The sequence below is a fragment of the Haematobia irritans genome, chromosome 1 (genome assembly GCF_050003625.1).
Source record: "Haematobia irritans isolate KBUSLIRL chromosome 1, ASM5000362v1, whole genome shotgun sequence".
In the NCBI taxonomy this organism is placed as follows: Eukaryota; Metazoa; Arthropoda; class Insecta; order Diptera; family Muscidae; genus Haematobia; species Haematobia irritans.
In genome coordinates, this window is record NC_134397.1 from 241,769,246 (window position 1) to 241,790,900 (window position 21,655).

The following is a 21,655-nucleotide window of genomic DNA, read 5'->3' on the forward strand; positions in this document are numbered from 1 at the left end:
TGAAATAAAATTTTTGAATAGAAATAAAATTTTGGCAAAATTTTCTATAAAAATAAAATTTAGGCAAAATTTTCTAGCGAAATAAAATTTTGGCAAAAATTTTTTTTTGAGATGTAAAATTTCTATTATAAAATAAGATTGTTGTTTATTATTTTTTTTCTATAGAAATAAACTATTAACAAAATTTTCTATAAAAATAAAATTTTGACAAAATTTTCTATAGAAAAACAAATTTGACAAAATTTTCTATAGAAATAAAACTTTTGCAAAATTTTCATTACAAAAATTTTGACAAAATTTTCTATATAGAAATAAAATTTTGGCAAAATTTTCTATAAAAAAGAATGTTGACAAAATTGTCTATAGAAATAAAATTTTCACACAATTGTCTATAGAAATCAAATTTTTGTAGAGAAATAAAATTTCGACAAAATTTTCTATAGAAATAAAATTTCGACAAAATTTTCTATAGAAATAAAATTTCGACAAAATTTTCTATAGAAATAAAATTTTGGCAAAATTTTCTATAGAAATAAAATTTTGACAAAATTTTCTATAGAAATAGAATTTTTACAAATTTTTCTATAACGAATTTTGTCCTTAGCATTGCGTAAATTTCGAGTCCTAAAATGCAAGTTGCATAATCTTCCATATTAGGTCAATATTTTTTTCAGTGTAGAAATAATTTCTATATAGAAATAAAATTTTGACAAAATTTTCTTTATAGAAATAAAATTTTGACACATTTTTCTATAGAAATAAAATTTTGGAAAAATTTTTTATAAAAATAAAATTTTGACAAAATTTTTTATAGAAATAAAATTTGACAAAATTTTCAATATAGACAAAAATTTTGGCAAAATTTTCTATAGAAATAAAATTTTTACAAAATTTTCTAAAGAAAAAAATATAAAATAAGATTGTTGTTTAGTAGTTTTTTTCTATAGAAATAAAATTTTCACAAAATTGTCTATAGAAATAAAGTATTGAGAAAATTGTCTATAGAAATAAAATTTTGACAAATGTATATGTATGAACCGATCGTATTTAGACTTACATGTAGTAGAGGTGTGCACGTGACATGAAATTGTTGTGACTCACGAAAATGTGCGTGACTCACGCGTAAGTCGTGAGTCACGCTGACGGCAACGGCGTGAGTGTGCGTGAGCGTGATTAACCAACCAAATGTCGTGCGTGAGCGTGAGTCACGAAAATAATATCTTCGTGAGTGTGCGTGAGTAACGAAATTCGCAAAAACACACTCACGAAAATAATTTCGCGTACGAACATAAAATGCTTACGAGTTGAATTCATTTATAATTTTAGTGACACCCTAGGTGTAAAGAGTTTTATAACGCTCTCGATTTTACACATACTCATGTTTTCAATCAGGTTCTATAGGTAAATTACTCATAAAATTATTCGTGAGTCACGACGTTTTTCGTGAGTCACGACATTTTTCGTGAGTCACGACATTTAAAAGATTTTCGTGAGTGAGTGTGCGTGAGTACAAATTTTCTTTTACTGAGCGTGCGTGAGCGTGAGTCCTACCAAAAAATATCGTGCGTGAGTGTGCGTGAATAAGATTTCTCCGTCGTGAGTGTGCGTGAGCGTGAGCAAAATATTACTCACGTGCACACCTCTACTGGTAACACTGTATATGTTAAGAATTACATGGCTCAGTTGACGGTGAATGATCTGTGGTTCGATTATCTGTACTGGAAAAAGGTAAAATTAAAAATATATATATTAAATATGATATTTGCTTGCAAATTATTTGTATAACAGAATATAAAGTGGTGAAATATAAAGAGATATCTAGAGATCATGTTGCACTTCTTTTCAATTAACCATCCACGTGTATGCCAGGATCTTTCTCATTACGCGTACATACATCCAGAATGACATCTTGAAATTCAGATGTACGATTTTTTTATTTTTGTACATCTTATCAAAGACGTCGATGAATAGTATACTTACTTACTTTTTTTTTACCACGATAATAAATTTCCCATCAATATTTGTTGTTTAAAAATTCATTTGTAAGGGAAGTGTGCTTTTTTTCGCGTGTAACTAAAGCATTTCAAACTCAATACTGCTTCAAATTGCTGCTTGTGTTTTTTTTTTTTTTTTTTTGGCAAGCCAAGAAAGAGGAGATTGTCTAGATAAGTGCTTTCAAATAGTATGTAGTTGAATTAGTCTGTATATTTGGAAAAACCGGGTAAAGAAAAGACGGTATACTTCTATTAAATTTTGGTTGTATTTTTGTTGCATCTCATTACATGGAAATTAATTTTAATGATTTGAAATTATTGATGTTATTGGGTCAAGAAATATATATTTTTCTATATTTAATTAAGATGTGAGATATACCGGATTGCTGTATGGAATTGAATGAAAACTAAATTAGCTAACCATTGAAGTCAATGATCTATCCTTTACAATGAGTTGCCATTTCCAATGATTTAAAATGGCACCAGTGGCAGTGGCCTTGGCATAGCAAAAGCGAGGAACTAATATTTTTTGTAAAGTGCGTATTTCCAACCAAATCCCTTTGTGGGAACCTGTCATAACTATGAGTCCATACACGCAAAAAAAAAAATTCTTTCCTTTCAAACGAAATTTTAGACCAACAAAATCCAAATTATGGAATTTTTTCGCAGTAAAAAAAAATTGGAATTATAATGCATTTCTCATTTACGATGGCCATACAAGGGGAATGGGGCAACGTTTCATTATGGATATAAGCCCCCGTGAAAATGAAAATTATAACTCAAGCATGAAAATCGACCCTAAAATTAGGGTTCATTTTCACTTTTGATTTAAACGACTCTTGTTTTGCATTAGATCACTTTGTACTCTGTCCATAGGAGAGTCTTAAAACCTGGCCGAAAGCCGACCACTTATATCGCTTTCAAATTAAAACAATTTTTCCATTTTGGATTCAGTCCATAGGAAAAATTCATAAACTTATATTGCTTTGGAATTGTAGAAAATCCTAAATTCCGGCCGAGGCCTTCTCCCAGAAAGCGAAACGGTCACACTTGAAAACGAAGCACAATCCCAAAACGGAAATTGGAGTTCATTTTCATTTAAAATATTTGGGTTTATATTCATAATACAAACGGGACCGGAAAATGGGGCCCCTATTTATAGGGCCGCAACCTTCATCTCCAAAATGCACCAGGCACAAAAATCCAACGAATTGAGATAAGCAGATTTTCGTGTGGCGCGTTGACTGCGATGGTTCTGTTGTTTATGGTCTGTGAACACTTAGAAATTTTGCACTTTTTATACCCTCCACCATAGGATGGGGGGTATATTAACTTTGTCATTCCGTTTGTAACACATCGAAATATTGCTCTAAGACCCCATAAAGTATATATATTCTGGGTCGTGGTGAAATCCTGAGTCGATCTGAGCATGTCCCTCCGTCCGTCCGTCTGTTGAAATCACGCTACGAAACAAGCTATCGACTTGAAACTTGGCACAAGTAGTTGCTATTGATGTAGGTCGGATGGTATTACAAATGGGCCATATCGGTTCACTTTTACGTATAGCCCCCATATAAACGGACCCCCAAATTTGGCTTGCAGAGCCTCTAAGAGAAACAAATTTCATCCGATCCGGCTGAAATTTGGTACATGATGTTAGTATATGGTCTCTAATGACCATGCAAAAATTGGTCCATATCGGTCCATAATCATATATAGCCCCCATATAAAACGATCCTCCGATTTGGCTTGCAGAGCCTCTAAGAGAAACAAATTTCATCCGATCCGGCTGAAATTTGGTACATGATGCTAGTATATGGTCTCTAATGGCCATGCAAAAATTGGTCCATATCGGTCCATAATTATATATAGCCTCCATATAAACCGATCCTCCGATTTGGCTTGCATAGCCTCTAAGAGAAACAAATTTCATCCGATCTGGCTGAAATTTGGTACATGATGTTAGTATATGGTCTCTAATGGCCATGCAAAAATTGGTCCATATCGGTCCATAATTATATATAGCCCCCATATAAACCGATCACCAGATTCGACCTCCGGAGCCTCTTGGAAGACCAAAATTCATCTGATTCAGTTGAAATTTGGTACATGATGTTAATATATCGCCTCAAACACCCATGCAAAAATTGGTCGATATCGGTCCATAATTATATATAGGCCCCATATAAACCGATCCCCAGATTTGAACTCCGGAGCACCTTGGAAGAGCAAAATTCTTCCCATTCGGTTGAAATTTGGTACGTGATGTTAGTATATGGTATCCAACAACCATGCAGGAATTGGTTCCTATAAGTCCATAATTATATATAGCTCCCATATAAACCGATCGCCAGATTTAACCTCAGGTGCCTTTTGGAGAAGCAAAATCCATCCGATCTGGTTGAAATTTGGTACGTGGTGGTATTATAGGATATTTAACAACCATGCCAAGAGTGGTCCATATCAGTCCATAATCATTTATAGCCCTCATATAAACCGATCCCGAAATTTGGTTTTGGAGCCTCTTGGAGGAGCAAATTTCATCCGAGTGAGTTGAAATTTGTGGATGACAGTCTTTCGTAGAAGTTTCTACTCAAACCATGGTGGAGGGTACATAAGATTCGGCCTGTCCGAACTTACGGCCGTATATACTTGTTTTGTTTCAAATAGGTTAAACACACAGTAAGAATTCATAAAATGGTACAAATCATTTAAATTTTGTCGACAAAAATGCTAAATCCAATCTGAAAAAATTGTAAAATTTTGAAAATATTTGAATTGAAACGTTTCCGACAAGCGTTAGAATCCATTAAAAATGATAAAAAATTGTAAAAATTATTTATTTGACAAAATATCACAGAATTTTTTAATTTACACCCAAAGCATTGAATTCGGCTCACACCTAAAGAAGTGATGCAAATTCAGTGCAACGGCTGTTGAAATGGAGGACTTCCGTCCTATGACAAGTCCATGTTAAATTCGTCGCTTCTGCGTCAATTTTGCACCACTTCCGGATTCAAAAAGAACATTTTCATTACTTTTTTGGCGACGCTTTTTTTGCTGGGGTTTGCATCCGTTCGCGCGATATGTTCAGTTTACGAGAAAATTTTCCACCTGATCCACAGGTCATATCTGTTCTTGTTCTGGTCATTTATGTTCTTGTTTAATTGTGTCCACTTTCTCGATCCTATCACGTACCACGGTAACGAACAATTGTACGATTTAATCACGATTTAATTTATTAATTAATTTAGAAATTATAGCAACCTAGTGTTGGCTGCAATACGTTTCGTATTAGGGAAGCACGGAAGCCGATCGGACTAATGCCACAAGAGATACAGATAAATAACGCCATCTATTGGAAATATCATGGATTTATTTTTACTACTCCAAATATTTTTGGTAAAAATATTAACCTGAATAAAGTATTGAAACGATTGGGTTATACCTTAGGTTAGGTTAGGTGGCAGGCCGATGTATCAGGCTCACTTTGACTATTCAGTCCATTGTGAAACCTCAGTGGTGAACTTCTCTCTTATCACTGAGTGCTGCCCGATTCCATGTTGACCTCAATGACAAGGGACCTCCTCTTCATAGCCGAGTCCGAAAGGCGTTCCACATTGCAGTGAAACCACTTAGAGAAGTTTTGATATCCTCAGAAATGTCACCAGCATTACTGAGGTGGGATAATCCTTCGCTGATAAACTTTTTGGTGTTCGGTCGAAGCAGGAATCGGGCAAGGCGGCCATGCTAACCATTGCACCACGGTGGCTCCCAAGTTAGTCCTTACAGTACCAGACAGACGGACAATAATTCATTCGACGAAAATAGTTACAAAATTGACCCACTAGTTTGGTAGTTTCTAGACAATTCTTAAAAATAAAAATATATTTTTTTTGTTTCTATTACAATACCTTTAAAATATATAAAAGTAATGCCTATTTTATGTTTCTTTTCTTTTTAGGTAAGATTAAGATTATAGAGTTTATTAAAAAAATGTGGGTAAGTAAAAAAGTCTACAGCTTTCTTTGACAATTTTCTCAGTCTTACGGCCATTTTCATGTAGGTCCGTTAGTGGTACGTTAGCTAACGAATTTTTAAACCGCACTGTGGTCACATATGTCATTCTGTTAACTGGTAGTTAAAGCCTAACGAAGCTACATGAAAATGACCGTTAATAATGTTTTACTTCAAATTAATTTCACAGAATTGTAAATAAAAAAATATTCGAGAGTTTAGTTTGAGATTCAGAGTTTATATCGCATATTTTTTCAGTATCAGTTTTTTTTAAATGTTCTCATTCCCCAATTCCGTTACTATTATAACATTATTTAAGAATATCTGGTCTACTGAGCATGTAGAATTGTCTATGATATAACTTTTTGGAAAAAAGCTTTGCATGATGTTAGTCAACATAAGCTTTTGCTTATTCGAATTTTATTAAGTGTTTCCCCTATTGAGCTTTGACCATAATCAAACAAAAATCATAGAATAGACGATTCCACTTCAAAGGAGAACTCTTTATTGGTCTCTCCATTCTAAAGGGGAAGTCTTTATTGGTCTCTTTATTACTGTTATACGAATAATCTGTTGCATCATAGACTACAACAACTTCTCTATTCACTTTTGAATTCCACACAAAAACTCTCTTACAAGTACCCACAAATTGTTAGGTCATCATTATGAGATATAGACATGCGCACTTTTTGCATTCGGAAACATACGAAGTTGTCACAATGTGATAGACTTGTTGAAGAGAATGTTTCTCTCTCGTTTAATGTTAAGGGGGTGAGAGCAAGAAAAAGCGCAACAACTGAAATTTACCTGAGTATTCCGAAAAAATTTCCGTGTTTCGTTGGGCTAATAGGCTCACCCTCTTTCTCTCTCAATTCTAAATAACTTATCCAAATCGCCAAAGTATTTGGAATCTCGTTCTCTTTCTCTCTCTCTCTGAAAAAAATCTTTACTCTCTTGTAGTCAATACGAGGACTAACGAACGAAACCTTTATTTGCATGAACACCCCTAGTATGTATGTTTGTGAGTTTGTAGTGCGGGGGTGATGTGACTCTATTGACTCTCGTAGCAGGTGTAACAGTTATTGTATTTTTTCGGGTTTTTACGTGGATTTTTGCCATCATCAATTCGTGTGCAGCCATCTCGTTCTTGTGTATGGATGAGAGAGACACTGAAGGATAATATGTCCTTGTTTATCCTGTTGAGAAAATAACAAAGCTATTGCTATCCTCTGTGTATGTGCAAGGGTGTTAGTCTGTATGTGTGTGTGTGTGCGTATGCCAAAAACAAACAAAAATAACAATAGATTTTTAAAACAGCAGCAGCAACAACAATAATCACTACAAACAGAAAACCTAAAACAACAACACATCCAACACAAATAAAAAAAAAACATATGAACATGCCAACAACTCTGTGCATGGGCTCTTGGCCTCCCATTCTTTCATCTAGCACCTCGTACCACTTACACCCTTACCGATAACCACACTCTCACTACCCATAGATATTCAACGAGATACGAGCGAAGGTGTAAATGTTGCTTTTGAAATGGGTCAAAGGTAGAAACGAGGGCGAGTGGTGGACACAACCTCCCTATGCTTTAGCCCTTTGGGTTAAAGTTGATGGATGATGTGTGGGTGACACAAATACCGGGTGTTTCACCTTCGTTTGCTTAGTCAAGATATGCCCCCAACATTCTTGTGAGTGTTACGAAGCCGAAAAGTGCATTATAACGATTTTGAATTTTGCTTATTCGCCACTCGAAGGTGTTATCTCATTTTGTCCCATACGAATTTGTTATACACTAGACAATATAACATTTTTGAATGTTAGGAGATGTGGATTTCATATTTACTTATACGCAATATACAAGTAGGAACTAAGGGGTATGATGAGATTGAATGGCGGGGAATTTTTCTATTAAAATAAAAAAAAACTTAAATAAAATTTTGGGCTATTTTTCCACAGAAATAAAATTGTCACAACATCTTCTATGGAAATAAAAATTTGAAAAATTTTCTATAGAAATACAATTTAGAGAATTTATCTGAAGAAATAAAATTTGTTAGAGCAAAAAAATTTTTTGAAAAAATTTCGCATAGAGAAAAAATGAGAAAATTTCTATAGAAATAGAATTTTGGGAAAATTTTATATGAAAATAAAATTTTTAGAAATTTATCTAAAGAAACATAAAATTTTAAAGAAAAACTTTTTTTTTCAAAAAAATTCGTATGGAGAGAAAATTTTCTAAAGAAAGTTTAAAAAAAAAATTTCACACACACAGATAACATTATGGCAAAATTTTCAATAAAAAAATTAAATTTTGAGAAATTTGTTTATAAAAAGTTTCTATAATAATAAACTTATAATAACATTTTGAGAAAAAGTTCATAGAAACGCAATTTTGTCAAAAAATTTTATGGAAGTAAAATGTTGAAATTTCAGAAAATTTAATATAGAAATAAAATTTTGTCAACAATTTCCATAAAAATAAAATTTACTTTAATGTGACCCAAATTTTCTATAGAAATAAAATTTGACCCAAATTTTCTAAAGAAATAAAATTTTGACAAAATTTTCTATAGAAATAAAATTTAATGACAATATTCAATAGAAATAAAATTTTGACAAAGTTTTCTAAAGAAATTAAATTATGACAAAATTTTCGAAAGAAATAAAATTTTGACAAAATTTTCTATAAAAATAAAATTTGGGCCAAATTTTCTATAAAAATAAAATTTTGACAAAATTTTTTAAAGAAATAAAATTATGACAAAATTTTCTAAAGAAATAAAATTTTGACAAAATGTTCTATAAAAATAAAATTTGGGCCAAATTTTCTATAAAAATAAAAATTTGACAAAATTGTCTATAGCAATAAACTTTTGACAAAAATGTTATAGAAATAAAATTTGGACAACATTTTCTATAGAAATAAATTTTAATAAAATTTTCTAAAGAAATAAAATTTTGACAAAATTTTCGTTAAAAACAAAATTTGGGCCAAATTTTCTATAGAAATAAAATTTTGACAAAATTTTCTATAGAAATAAAATTTTGATGAAATTTTCTATAGAAATAAAATTTTAACAAAATTTTCTATAGAAATGAAATTTTGACAAAATTTTCTATAGACATAAAATTTTAACAAAATTTTCTATAGAAATAAAATTTTAACAAAATTTTCTATAGAAATAAAATTTTGACAAAATTTTCCGGAGAAATAAAATTTTGAAAAAAAATTTCTATAGAAATAAAATTTTGAAAAAATTTTCTATAGAAATAAAATTTGGCTATAGAAATAAAATGTTGACAAAATTTTCTATAGACGTAAAATTTTGAAAAAATTCTCTACAGAAACAAAATTTTGACAAAATTATCTATAGAAATAAAATTTTGACAAGATTTTCTATAGAAATAAAATTTTAACAAAATTTTCTATAGAAATAAAATGTTGACAATATTTTCTATAGAAATAAAATTTTAACAAAATTTTCTATAGAAATAAAATTTTGACAAAATTTTCTATAGAAACAAAATGTTGACAAATATAGCTATTGAAATAAAATTTTGAAAAAAAATTTTCTATAGAAATCAAATTTTGACAAAATTTTCCAAAGAAATAAAATTTTAACAAAATTTTCTATAGAAATAAAATTTTGTCAAAATTTTGTATAGAAATAAAATTTTGTCAAAATTTTCTATAGAAATAAAATGTTGAAAAAATTTTCTATAGAAATAAAATATTAACAAAATTTTCTGTAGAAATAAAATGTTGACAAAATTTTCTATAGAAATAAAATTTTGACACAATTTTCCAAAAAAATAAAATTTTGAAAAAAAATTCTATAGAAATAAAATCTTGACAATATTTTCTGTAGAAATAAAATTTGGACAAAATTTTCTATAGAAAAAAAATTTGATAAAATTTTCTATAGAAATAAAATTTTGACAATATTTTCTATAAAAATAAAATTTGGACAAAATTTATTATAGAAATAAAATTTTGACAAAATTTTCTATAGAAATATTTGGGTTTTTTCTATAGAAATACAATTTTGAAAAAATTGTCTATAGAAATAAAATTTTAAAAATTTACTTAAAACACAAAATTTGACCCAAATTTTCTATAGAAATAAAAATTTGACCCAAATTTTCTAAAGAAATAAAATTTTGACAAAATTTTCTATAGAAATAAAATTTGACCCAAATTTTCTAAAGAAATAAAATTTTGACAAAATTTTCTATAGAAATAAAATGTTAACAAAATTTTCTATAGAAATAAAATTTTGACAAAATTTTCTGTAGAAATAAAATTTTAACAAAATTTTCTATAGAAATAAAATTTTTACACAAATTTCCAAAGAAATAAAATTTTGACAAAATTGTCTATAGAAATAAAATTTTGAAAAAAAATTCTATAGAAATAAAATTGTGACAGAATTTTTTATAGAAATAAAATTTTTACAAAATGTACTATAGAAATAAAATTTTGACAAAATTTTCTATAGAAATAAAAGTTTGACAACATTTTCTGTAGAAATAAACTTTTGAGGATTTTTTAATATAAATAAAATTTTAAAGAAATATATTTAGGCAAACTTTTCTATAGAATTTCATTAATCTTATTCACCATTTTACTTATATAGAATTATCAACTTATTACGGTTCTAAATGTATGACATAATTTTTTATGAAATTTAAATTCAATTTATTAAATTAAAATTTTATAAATATTGACGTTTCAAATCTGGGTTATTGTGAAAACATTTCCGTTTTTCCTTCCTTTAATTTCCTGCTCAAATTGGGACATTCACATACAATGGAAATATGCTGTTGCTTCTACCATAATCTTGTTGCACATATTGCAACACAAACAACCTGTATGAATTTAAAAGGAACGTGGTAGTGATAAACTAAAACGCTCACATACAGTATCATTGAAGTAAAAGAGAAACTGTATTCTCTTTTACCTCATCTAACCTTTATTACAAACAAAAAATACATTCCAATTGGAGAAATTGTTAATATGATACTGTTCTAAATGTTTGAAATGGAAACACCGTTAGAATACAATGAGCATTGGAGAGACCGAGAGAAAGAGAGAGTTTTGTTATAAGGCCTCAGCTAATAGCAGTGGGTTTCCAATGCACTTAGTTTGTGTGTTGAGTTATGGTGTTTTTGTTCAGACAACACATCAACAGGCAATAGGTAAGAATCCCAATAACCCAACAACAACAACGACGACAAACATTATGGTCTGCATGTGATATGGTGGTTTTTCGAAGAGCAACCTGCTGTGTTGGTCGTGTGATAACTGACGACACGATGTTGAGAGTCAAAATGGAATGTACGGTGTGCAAAGAGTTGTCAGCAGGGGTTTGATGTCATTGTTGTTGTTGCTGTAGAAAGGTAATGAGAAGTAAAGGTAAAACGGAAGGTGGCTCTTGGTTTAAAACGAATGCAAGAGCACATGTATACCAAAAAGGCATATCTCAAACGCACGCACACACACAAACACCCTTGGTAGAAAATGTTTATGGGCTATAAACACGAAACGAATGGAGAAGATTTTTTTGGGCCGAAACGACAACGACATCGTCGTCGCGATGATTCTCAACTCCGACAATGATGACGATGATGACGCGAATGCTTCTCCGACTATGTACGATAACGGCAACGACAACGTGTATTCAACAGATTCATAAAAATCATCAACAAAATAATAACAACAGCAACAACAATAACTTGAAGGAAAACAAACCCAACTTGGCTTGTTCTGTTGTAATTGAAGGCGAGAAGGCTCTTATGCGTATCCCCTTGTGGGCCTGATTTGTATGTGTGTGGGTGCGTCAACGTAAGCAAGCAGCAGCAACAGATTGAAAATATTAACATGTAGTCGTCTGATGTTGACTTCTCTGCTGCCTACACAAACAAGGACGTTAGCTGAGCAGTAGCTATAGGACGTTAACGTCGATGATGGCACAAATACTCCGAATTAAAAAAGTAGGTATATTACCTTAGAATATCAGTCGTTCTTACTTCAGTCTTCGTACAGTCTTTGCTTTAACCCGTTCCAAATTCTGTCCGCCGCCGTTTTGCTCTATATATTATACAAAAACAACTGCAATCAATCAATCAGTCAATCTTTCTTATTAACAACCACCAACATTATTATTAATACTAAAACGAAAGAAATAGTAAAAAGTAAAAGAAATATTTTCCTCAACTAATGTTCTACGACAACAACAACAACAACAACAAAGGAAATTTCTAACAAAGTCATTGTATGTGTAAGAGTTAGCAATAGAAACACAAGAGATTTTTCAAGTATCAAAAAGAAACTTCTAATCCAATATTATTTGAGGCTAAAGAGAGTTTTGTTTCGAACTGCGTGTGTGTATGTGTGTGAGAGTTTTGTTTAGTGTATAACAGAGTAAATCTAGGCATTTAAAGAGAGCTCACGTTGGCAGCAGCTTTACCGCTGAACATAATTATCATTAGCAACATCATTGACATTGTCATCTCTCTCTCTTTTTATAACATCTTCAGTTTACAGCAAATGAAGAAGTAACCATCAAACAACTTCTCAGTGGCTTTGCTTCTCAAATACCAGAAAACAAGAAGAACCAAATCAGCAGCAGCAACAGCAGCTTTAATAGAAACCGTCTTTAAGGCAGTTGCAGCTCTGCTCTTTTCCCCCATTCTCCATAGATACTTCAGTTAATGAAACTCACATAGACCAGACCCAATATTACTCCATCAACGTTGCTTGCTCTCGCTCTCTCTATCTCTCTTTCTCTGTGTGGTTGAAGTACAACCATCACTACCACCACCACCACCACCATCAGTACACATTGCCACTCACTTTATGCGCTCCCCCTACCCTACCCTACCCTCCCAACCAAAACGAATCTCACGCGCTTCGTCCAGCCACATCCATCCATATTTTCCACAAAAACGAAACGACGATGAAAAATCAAAGTTGAGCTTAGTTCAATTCGAATACGGCAGTAATAGCAGCAACACCGGTCGTCCCGTGTATTAGTAGTCGTCAGTCGCCACTCAAACGTTGTCTCGTCGTCTCTCACACGCAAAAACCAATCAAACAAAACACACCTTTACCACTATATATTTCGTACCATAATAATCAGAATAAATATAATCAGAATCAAGAATTTATTTAAAACGTGCGACAACAATTGCAAAAATCCAATTGTAATACTACAACAAAAAAAAAAAAAAAATCCAAACATCCAAATAAATCCAAAACATCATTTGAACGACCATAACTACAAGAAGAAGAAGAAGAAGAAATTGTTCTAATACTATTGCTGTTAGACTAAGAGCTAGTAAGACCTTAGCAAAATAAAAATTTTCACACATTTCTTTTCATTAAGGAAATTCTCAAATAACATCATCCGATTAACTTGAAAAAAGTCTAAGAAGAAAAATAAAATAAAAATAAACAACAACAAAATACAATATAAATAAAAGAAAATTTAAAAGAGGAAAAAATCAAAAAAACAGAAGAAGTCATACCAAATAATAAACGCGGAAGTTTACGGCGCCCTTTAAATATTCAAACTCAAAACTCTTGTGCTCTACAAACAATCCCATCTTCTCACTTTATTAAAAAGAGATCTGTGCGTATAACAAATAATATTTATACCAAAAATACCTTATTTAGCATTAACAACAAGAAAAAAATATATGTATTATTTTTTTTTTTATTTGGTTATTTATTTTGACGTTCTGTTTCCATTTTAAGTGCAATAACTTTGTGCCTCCTCTTTGTGTTTGTGTGTGTGTGTGTTTTTTTGTGAGCCTAAGGGTGTATTTGTGTTAATTTATTTTGTGTTATTTTAAGACGCGCTCAAGTAAAAGGGGTTCTGTGGCCACAAATAAGAAAAGCAATATTCCCCCCCAAAAATAAAACCAAAACAGGTTTTAGAAATATTTGTTTAATTAGTTTTGTTTTTTTTTTTACATCAAGAAAGAATTTCAATTAAAAAAAAAATAGAATTAAAAGTGCAAACAAATTAAAGATTTAACCAAGAAAATATAAATCCCATATTGGAGTTGGAAAACTCCCACTCAAATTCCCCAAAAAGGTTCTAGAATATATTAAAGGTGATTAATGAAAATCATTTTCATACAAACAAAAAATCTCTAATTCTTGCAAGTCTTGTCATCTTGTATCTTATATACGAATATCAATTTTCCTCTACCCTATCTCTTTTTGCTTAGGCAAATATTTCTAGTTCTTCCATTATTTCCCTAACAAATATTCTAATCTATAATCTAAATCTAGTAATAAAACCTTGAAAAAAAAAATCTAAAGAGTTCTTATAATAGATTTTTCTCAAGTTCGATCTTCTTCTTAGAAATATTTCTCTCATAGATTCTTATGAATGAAGAGTCATTATATAACTAATATACAACACCATCTAGATTCACAATTGTTCTGTATTGGTTTTTTTAACCAAATTAATTTTCGTTAAAATATTTTCTCATTTTTTTTTTAAATATTCTTTAAAATGTTTTAGTTGCCTAATATTGTAACTCTAAATTAGTAATGATCTTTGATCTTGATCTGCTTATCTAGTCAATTATATGTTTAATATAATAATTCCTATAAATATAATAGAATAGTATGATTTTAATAAATTATTTTGTTTTTAAAATTCAATTGGCAATAGGACAATTAAAAATTTTTAGTTAATTCTATTTGGTATTAAAAAAATTTAAGTTGACTCAGTTTTTATTATTCACTGAAAAAATAGCATGCCCGTTTCCAAAGATTTTGTCTTTACTTAAAAAATTTTGGTATTGATTCCGAGCCAATGAAGCGGAGAATACTACACTGAAAAAACAGTGAACCCGCCAGGAAGAAAACTTTCGGTTAATTTTAAAAAATTTTGAATATTTGTAGAAAATTTTAACTAAACAGTATTACAAACGTTGGCATCACGCCGATGTCATAAAAATAAGTAAATATTTTTCGACAAATACAAGAAAATTTATTAGACATAACTAAGTTTTTTCACTTGTTAAAGAAAATTTTGTAGTTGGAAGGAAAAACTTGGATTTCAAAATTGCAAGAATGTCTGTAGTGACATACGAAGTTCATGATGGACGCATTTTTGGTAAAATTTACAAATTTTATGAAATTCTGAACTATTTTGTGGGAAGGGCGAATTTAGTAAATCTTTTTGCTTAATTTGAGTATAATTTTTTCCAGTTTTTTAGTTAATTTAACTAACGTACGCAAAAAATTATTAGAGTAAATGAAACTTTCTCCAAACATAATAATTCCATGAACTAAAATAAAGTTAAATTGGCTTTAGTGAAATAGAGAGTTCACTTTTTTTTTTTAGTGTAGTAAGGATACTTTTAAGATACAATTATCTTTTAAATTTGGGTTGTATGTATTTGCTTCTAGGAAGCAAATTTTAATTTTTCGCTTTTTCAGCATTTTTTCTTCATATGCTATCAAAGTCATTTAAAAACAAGTTAACGACAACTTTATTTTCCAAATTCAGACTCGACTTCCAGTAGAAATTATGATATGTTTCAAGTAAAAACGTCTTTAAAATAAAGTGTTTGAAAAATTCAATTGGAAATAGGACAATTAGAAAATTTTAGTTAATTCTAATTGGTATTAAACAAATTTAAGTATTTATTTATTATTCACTGAAAAAATAGCATGGCCGGCTCCAAAGATTTTGTCTTTACCTAAAAAAAATTTTGCTATTGATTCCGAGCCAAAGAAGCGGAGAATACAAGTAAGGATAATTTTAAGACACAATTCTCTTTTAATTTTGGGTTTTGTATATTTGCTTCTAGGAAGCAAATTTTAATTTTTCGCTTTTTCAGCATTATTTCTTCATATGCTATTAAAGACCTTTAAAAACAAGTTAACGACAACTTTATTTTCCAAATTCAGACTCGACTTCTAGAAGAAATTATGATATGTTTCAAGTAAAAAACTTCTTAAAAATAAAGTGTTGAAAAACATGTCGATTTTTTGCTTTGTGTGCAAGATGCAAACGGACAACAAATTTAAAGACAATTTCATTAAATTTAAAGGATTTTTCTGAATTATTAAAGTCAAGTTGACCTTAACCCAAAAATTTTTTCTTTCATGTTATGATACTCATTTTTAAGTGAAATCACTTAATTATAAGGACAATACGATTTCATTGAAAAGTTTATCGACTTTTGGACAAGGAAAAAAAACTTTACATTAGAGAAATGCGTCTTCTATGCTAAGCAAAATTTACATTCGTATTTTGAAGACATGAAATCTTTGATCTCACGACAATATTTTTTTCAGTGTTAGGTTAGGTTATGTGGCAGCCCGATGTATCAGGCTCACTTAGACTATTCAGTCCATTGTGATATCACAGTGGTGAACTTCTCTCTTATCACTGAGTGCTGCCCGATTTCATGTTAAGCTCAATGGCAAGGGACCTCCTTTTTATAGCCGAGTCCGAACGGCGTTCCACAGAAATGTCACCAGCATTACTGAGGTGGGATAATCCACCGCTGAAAAACTTTTTGGTGTTCGGTCGTAGCAGGAATCGAACCCACGACCTTGTGTATGCAAGGCGGGCATGCTAACCATTGCACCACGGTGGCTCCCTTCCCTTTTTTCTGTGTTGATGTCAAAGTCCTGGTTTCTTTATAAATAAAGATATTTTAAATATCAAACAACATTTAAATGTTAATTCTATTATATATAATTCCAAAATGCAAAACTGCATAAATTTTGGAATTTTTGCATTTTCTTTTTGACCTATCCAAAACAAAGCTATATACGTTAAAAAATACTCCAAATTTTATGAGGAAATTAAAAGGAAAATAATTTAAAAAAAATACGTATTTTGGTCTAATTGACATTTATACAAATTTTAGTTAACTCAAAAAATTTCGATATTGATTCCATATCCGTCCTGAATTCTTTAGAATAAAGATATTTTGAAGATCAAACAACATTTCAATGTTGTTTTTATAGAATTCAAAAATATGAAACTGAATAAATATTGGAAGTTTTGCATTTTCGTTTTGACCCATCTAAAAAAATCCCATTTTAAAAAAATCCACATTTTATTGTTATTAGTTGATTTTAGTTAAATTTTACTCAATACGCGCAGAGAAGGAATATGATCACCTCAAACATGTTTCAAGAGCAAAATGTTATTTTTGTACGGTGACCATGTAACATGTTTGTCACTAAAATGTTATTTTCTCGTCAAATATAACCTGCTTGCCAAAATCAGATACATGATTTCCGAGAAAAGAACATGGTTGCGAAAACCATGTTACATGGTCTCCACCCAAAAATAACATTGTGCTCTTAAACATGTTTGAGGTGATCATATTCCTTCTCTGGGTGTATGAGTAAATGTTCCTTATTTGAATAATTTTTTTTTTTGCTAACTTTAATGACGTGAACTGAAAATAAGACAAAAAGTTGTATACAAATATATTGATCAATTTTTCTAAAAAATAAATTAGTTCATATTTTCCTAAAATGGTAGAAGTTTGTTTAAATTGAGTTCATAAGTCTCTCAAATGAGTAGATTTGGCTAAAATTGTACCTGTCTTGAACTTCGTACAGCGCTAAAGACATTTTAACCATTTTTAAATCCAATTTTTTCTTTCAACATATGAAATTTTCTTAAACCACAAAAAAAAATTTAAATATTTTTAAAAAATTTTCTTCAATTTGACAAAAAATATTAACTTAACATGTTGCAATTAGAAAACTATTTTAGTTAAAATTTTCTACAATAAACCTACATTTTCTTCCACGGTGGGTTCACTTTTTTTTGGGTGTGGATTCTTTACAAAAAAAAAAAAAAAAACCTCATTAAAAAACTGCATAAGTTTGGTAAATTTTTCATATTTTTTCTTTGAGCTATTAAAACAAACCTACTATTAAAACTCCAAGCTTTGTGAGGCAATCCATAGTAAAACATGATTTAAAAAAAAAGGCTTGAAGGCTCAAGAATGTAATATTGTCAAATTAATTGGTTCGTTGGTTTTTGAAGGTTTTTCATCTTTGATGAAAAGAAATTTTAATTATTTATTTATTTAAATTATACTAAACTTATAGTAAATATAAGATGAGTAGGAGGAAAAAAAAAACCACAAATAGAGGGAAACTTTAGCAACTGAGGCCATTTATTTAAATTATACTAAACTTATAGTAAATATAAGATTAGTATGAGGAAAAAAAAAACAAATAGAGGGAAACTTTAGCAACTGAGGCCATCAGGAAATTTTAGTTAATTTTAATTAATATAAAGGCTTTCTACCAATAATATTTTGATTTACTTCAGTAAATCTAAAATATACTACTTTAACCGAAAAATGTAGATTAAATTAGGATACAGATTTCATTTCAGAAATCTGTAAAAACCAAAATTTTCATTTCAGAAAATCAAAATGTAACATTCCCTTTAATATAAAAAAAAAAGTTTTCTTTTGACTAATTAAAAAAATATATTAATTCAATGAAGTAATATCTTTTAAACCGATTTAATATTTTTTTTTAGAATGGAAATTTCGAATATTTCCATTAAAAATTAATTTTGCAGAAGTTATAAAATTATATAGCTTCAGTTTATTCTTCAGTTTTTACAAGTTATCTTTATAACTAGTTTAGAAGAGCTTATATAATTTTGAAGACACGTAGAGGTGCAAATTTCATATACGTATGAGCATTTGCAAACAAAATTTTTAGACTTTCTTTAATTTAAATTGTCTTTACACCAAAGAATTTTATTCTTAATGTAATTTACTATATGCACTGAAAAAAAATATTGTCGTAAGGTCAAAGATTTCATGTCTTTAAAATACGAATGCAAATTTTGATTAGCATAGAAGACGAATTTCTCTAATATAAAGTTTTTTTTTTTGCCTTGTCTAAAAGTCGATAAACTTTTCAATGAAGTCGTATTGTCCTTATAATTAAGTGATTTCACTTGAAAATGGGTATCATAAGACTAAGGTTAACTTGACTTTAATAATTTAGAAAAAAAAATTTAAATTCAATCTTTAAATTTGTTGTCTTGTCTTTAAATTTGTTGTCTTGTCTTGAAGTCGTATTGTCCTTATAAATAGGTGAATTCACTTAAAAATGGGAATCACAAGGCTAAGGTCAACTTGACTTTAATAATTCAGAAAAATTCTTTAAATTTAATGAAATTGGCTTTAAATTTGTTGTCTGTTTGCATCTTGACTACAAAGCAAAAAATCATTCAAATATAGGAGATGGTTTTCAACACCTTATTTTAAAGACTTTTTTACTGGAAACATAACATAATTTCTACTGGAAGTCGAGTCTTAATTTGGAAAATAAAGTTGTCCTTAACTTGTTTTTAAAGGACTTTGATAGCATATGAAAAAAAGGCTAAAAAAATTAAAATTAAAATTTGCTTCCTAGAAGCAAGCACACAAAACCCACATTTAAAAGAGAATTGTATCTTAAAAGTATCCTTACTTGTATTCTCCGCTTCTTTGGCTCGGAATCAATTCCAACATTTTTTAGAACCGGTCATGTTTTTTTTTCAGTGTGTGTTCTGAAATATATTTTGCCAAGTTATTTTTCTTCAGACATTACTTTTATCAAGGTATAACATTACCCTTTCCCATATAAGTAGCTTGTCATGTGCACTGAAAAAAAAATATTTTTTTGGTATTGATTCCGAGACAAAGATGCGGCTTCTTTAAAATAAAGAAATTTTTTAGCAACCTATCTGGCTTTAAATCTAGAACCACTCAAATTAAAATTAGGATACAGATCTAATTCATTCTCTTATTCGCGGTTTATTAATAAGGCTATTCACGTACAAACAAATGCCAGTTTAAAAATCCAAATTATAACGGATACTTTAAAGTAAAAAAATTTTTTCTTAATTCCAAAAAAACTTTAAACCAAAGACGCTAAATCCACAAAATAAGTCTTAGCCTAAAGTTAAAGTGGCAGCCCGATTAAGATCCAGGCTCACTTAGACTATTCAGTCCATTGTGATAAAAGTCTTAGCCTATATTTGAAGCGTTTTTATCTTAAATCTAAAGTTTCATTATTTCAGTTAATTTAAGGGCAATTTCTTTATATCAAAAATGTGTGTGTTCTTTACTTTAAGGAAAATTAACCTTAGTTCAAAGACATGCGACTTTAGCGGATGGACGCAAATTTACAAAAATTTGTGTCCTAAATTTAATGAAAACAATTTTTGAAGCAAAGATTTTAAACTTTATTTTAATTTAAATTTTATTATTTTAAAGAAATTTGTCCTTAATATTTTGTAAATTTCGCATCCTTTAATTAAGGTTGCGTAATCTTTAATATCACGTAAACATTTTTTTTTTCAGTGTAAGACTTATTTTGAATTTTTTTTTATTTTTGTTTGAAAGTTTAGAAATAATTTTTTTACATTGAAGAATTTATTATAATTTGGATTTTTAAAGTGATATTTATTTCTATGTGAATGACTTTGTTAATATAGCGCAAAAACAGAAAAAAATTATATAAATAAAATTTGTATCCTAATTTTAATTTTAGTAAGACTAGATTTAAATCTAGATGGCTTCCTAGAAAATATATTTATTTTAACAAAGCCTCATCTTTGACTCAGAATCAATATCCAAAATCGAATCCTAGGGATCCAAGTAAACTTTTTGGATTTTAACAGTATGCAACGGATTTGAGAGATGTAATTAAAACTAAGGCCGTGCTAAACAAATTTTAGCTTGCACCAAATTTGAAATAGATGGGTTTACAAAATATGGGGAATTTGATGGCTATATGTTATTTGTATGACTATACAGAAAAATATCAGTTTTATTGGTTCAATCAAAATTTTTAATTGAATTTCGAAAATATTTCAATGAAACGTTTAGTTCTATTCTATTCTATTAATTTTTTTAATTAAAATAAAATTCAATAACAAAAATTATTTGAATCAATTACACCCAAAGAAGGAATATGATCATTTAATTAAAATAAAATTCAATAACAAAAATTATTTGAATCAATTACACCCAAAGAAGGAATATGATCAAACATGTTTCAAGAGCAAATTGTTATTTTTGGATGGTGACCATGTAACATTTTTATCGCAACCTTGTTTTTTTTCTCGGAAATTATGTATCTGTTTTCGGAAAAAATGTTATGCTTGGCGAGAAAACAAAATTTTTGTGCGATAAACATTTTACATGGTCATCATCCAAAAATAACATTTTGCTCTTGAAACATGTTTGAGGTGATTATATTCCTTCTCTGTGTGTCCTTTTTTAGTTGGTGTCGGAGATTGATGTTATCAATTCCTTAAGGTTAAAGTGGCAGCCCGATTTATTATCAGGCTCGCTTAGACTATTCAGTCCATTGTGATCAATTCCTTGATTGAAACCATAAAAAGAATTTCTCTGTGTATATTTAAAAATCTTATTGGATAAAATCGATTCATATGATCATATTTGTAAAGTTGAATTATTTCAAAATTTTGAATATATGAATTTTGAAAAAGTTGATTGTTCGAGCTATTCCAAATTAGATAAGATCAATTTTTGTTTGAATTTTTCTTCAAATTTTATACGGTTTTTTGAATATTGAAAATGGCCAACTTTGAAT

At 29.5% G+C, this 21,655-nt stretch overlaps 1 protein-coding gene across 12 annotated transcripts in view; it reads left to right on the forward strand.

The window, feature by feature from the left end:
• The window catches only part of heph (polypyrimidine tract-binding protein 1 heph), a 564,267-nt gene that overhangs the window by 211,155 nt on the left and 331,457 nt on the right, over window positions 1–21,655 (forward strand). For 2 of the 12 annotated variants that reach the window (XM_075309480.1, XM_075309696.1), the window contains exon 1: window positions 13,506–13,655. The exons of 8 other annotated variants lie outside the window; for them this stretch is intronic. The gene's annotated coding sequence lies outside the window, so the exon portion shown is untranslated. Of the gene's footprint in view, window positions 1–12,055; window positions 12,297–13,031; window positions 13,362–13,505; window positions 13,656–21,655 lie in introns of those variants that run through there. 2 more of the 12 variants (XM_075309630.1, XM_075309558.1) reach the window with 2 other exon arrangements.